Here is a 2,835-nt window from a genome sequence, read left to right as displayed (position 1 = left end):
GGTCGGCGGCGGTGGCGGGTGTCAGGCTTTACATCCAGCCTCCGGAGGGTGAGCGTCCTCGGACGCGCTGCAGCTGCCGCAGAGAGGCGGCCTCTGAGGCAGGGAGCGGGGCACCGAGGCTGGGGAGTGGGGAGCAGGAGCCGTGGGGTGGGGGGCGTTCAGGACAACAGGTCAAGCCCCGGGTAGCGGCTGTCAAATGTTCAAAGTCCCCACCGGGACAACAGGTCAACCCCAGGGGAAGCAGCTGTAAAATTTTCAAAGTCCCCGTTCGGCCACCAGGTCAACCCGCTGAATCTATTGGGTTGACCTGGCGGCCGGTTTCCTTTCCGGCCACCAGGTCAACCCAATGGATTCAACGGGTTGACCTGGTGGCCGGTTTGCTTTCCGGCCCGGGCGTCACCCCACTCCGAGGGCAGAGCGGCAGTGGTCTTGAGGACCACAGAGGGGGGGCTTAATAGTCGAGACGGAGCCGGTCCGGGGGAGGCTTAATAGTCGTCCCCCGAGGACTCCGGGGGCAGGCTTAATAGTCGTTCCAGGAGAGGCTTAATAGTCGTCCCCCCGAGTACTCCGGGGGCAGGCTTAATAGCCATTCCCCAGGCGGTCCGGCGGAGGCTTAAGAGTCGTGCTTAGCGGCCACCAGGTCAACCCGCGGAATCTACTGGGTTGACCTGGCGGCCGGTTTGCTTTCCGGCCACCAGGTCAACCCATTGGATTCGACGGGTTGACCTGGTGGCCGCTTTGCTTTCCGGCCCGGGTGTCACCCCACTCCGAGGGCTGCGCGGCAGCGGTCCTGAGGACCACAGAGGGGGGGCTTAATAGTCGAGAGGGAGCAGGTCCGGGGAAGGCTTAGCAGTCTTCCCCCGGGCGGTCCGTTGGGGGAGGCTTAGCAGTCGTCCCCAGGGCGGTCCGGGGGTGGGGGGAGGCCTCACAGTCGTCCCTCGGAGAGCCGGGTCGGCGGCGGTGGCGGGCGTCAGGCTTTACGTCCAGCCTCCGGAAGGTGCGCGTCCTCGGAGGCGATGCAGGCGCCGCAAAGGGGCAGCCTCCGAGGCAGGGAGCGGAGCACCGAGGCTGGGGAGAGGGGAGCAGGAGCCGGGGGCTGGGGGGGGTGGGGTGGGGGGGGGGCGTTCAGGACAAGCGGTCAAGCCCCGGGGAGCAGCTGTCAAATGTTCCAAGTCCCCACTCGGCCACCAGGTCCACCCCAGTCTAGCAATGGGGTTGACCTGGCTGATGGCCGGTTAGTGTCAAGGTAAACTCACCGTCGTCCACAGGAGGGCAGCTCTCAGGCCGTCCGGCTGCGGCTGACTCTGGGGCGGTGCCCGGTCCCGGCAGCGAGGGGCGGGGGGGGGGCGCGGAGCGACACGGAGCTAACCGGCCCCCGGGGCCGGGGGCGCCTCCCGCGACTTTGGGGGCCGCGGGTCGTCAGTGGCGTGCAGGCCGGGCCTCTCCCGGGGGATTCGGGGGGGGGGGGGGGGGCGGTCCTGCGGGCCGGGCGCAGGGGGCTCGAGCGAGCCCGGGCCGGTCCGCCCCGGGGCCGGGGTCTCCGCCTGCGGCTCGGGGGGGCGCGGGTCGTCGGGGGAGGAAGCCCGGGGGAGCTGCACGCCGGCCTGCCAGGCCAGGCCAGGCCTGGCCTGGGTGGCCGCGGGGGGATTCGGGGCGGTCCCGCGAGCCGGCGGCCGGGCGCAGGGGGTCCGAGCGCGTCCGAGCGAGTCCGTCCCGGCCCCGGGGTCTCCCCCTGCGGCTCTGGGGGGCCGTGGGTCCCCGCTGGCGGAAGCCGCTGGGCGCTGGACACCCGCCGTCCGTCCCGCCTGGCCAGGCCTGGCCTGGGTGGCCGCGGGGCGGGGGATTCGGGGCGGTCCCGCGAGCCGGCGGCCGGGCGCAGGGGGTCCGAGCGCGTCCGAGCGAGTCCGTCCCGGCCCCGGGGTGTCCCCCTGCGGCTCTGGGGGCCGTGGGTCCCCGCTGGAGGAAGCCGCTGGGCGCTGGACACCCGCCGTCCGTCCCGCCTGGCCAGGCCTGGCCTGGGTGGCCGCGGGGGGATTCGGGGCGGTCCCGCGAGCCGGCGCCCGGGCGCAGGGGGTCCGAGCGAGTCCGTCCCGGGCCCGGGGCCTCCCCCTGCGGCTTTGGGGGCCGTGGGTCCCCGCTGGCGGAAGCCGCTGGGCGCTGGACACCCGCCGTCCGTCCCGCCTGGCCAGGCCTGGCCTGGGTGGCCGCGGGGCGGGGGGATTCGGGGCGGTCCTGCGGGCCGGCGGCCGGGAGGGTCCGGGCCAGTCCGCCCCATGCCCGGGGTCTCCCCCAGCGGCTTCGGTGGGTCCTCCGCGGAGGAAGCCGGGTGGGGAGCCGGACCCCAGGCGCCCAGACCCGTGACCTGCGGCCGCGACCTCCGACTCGGCAGGAGCGACGAGGGGCTTTCCGGCCCGTCCCCCCCCTCTCCTTCCTCCCCAGAAAAGGAGAGAGAGCTGGCTCGGACCGGGAAAAGCTGCCTACGGCACCTGGGATTCCCAGGCGGTCACCCATCCAAGTACTAGCCAGGCCCGGGACGGTTTACCTTCCGAGATCGGACGGGATCGGGGGCGTTCGGTCCGGTATGGCCGTAGGCACCCGGCCCCCGCGCCTCCTCGCCCGCTTTCCCCTGCCGACGCCCGGGCCTGCCGCACGGTGAGCCCCGGTCGGACTGCCCCCCTGCGGCAGGGCCCCCGTCTCTCGCGGGCCCGGTCCTTTTTTCCTTCTCGAGCTCCGGGGCCCGGGCTGGCCGCCAGAGCCCCTCCGCCCGCCCGCCCTCCCCGGCGTCGGGGAAAATATTGTCCCGGACATCCAGTGCGCCCTGATCCTGTCAGCCGG

At 73.3% G+C, this 2,835-nt stretch overlaps 1 non-coding gene across 1 annotated transcript; it reads right to left on the bottom strand.

Moving 5' to 3' along the window:
* Nucleotides 1-2,474: 2,474 nt before the first annotated feature.
* LOC128823806 (5S ribosomal RNA) lies at nt 2,475-2,593 on the bottom strand. The gene has a single exon (XR_008442041.1). It is a non-coding gene; the product is annotated as a 5S ribosomal RNA (ribosomal RNA).
* Nucleotides 2,594-2,835: the final 242 nt, after the last annotated feature.

The sequence above is a fragment of the Malaclemys terrapin genome, chromosome 15, assembly GCF_027887155.1.
Source record: "Malaclemys terrapin pileata isolate rMalTer1 chromosome 15, rMalTer1.hap1, whole genome shotgun sequence".
NCBI lineage: Eukaryota > Metazoa > Chordata > Testudines > Emydidae > Malaclemys > Malaclemys terrapin.
Note: the sequence above shows the minus strand (reverse complement) of the source record. Positions and strands in the feature narration are given on the sequence as shown.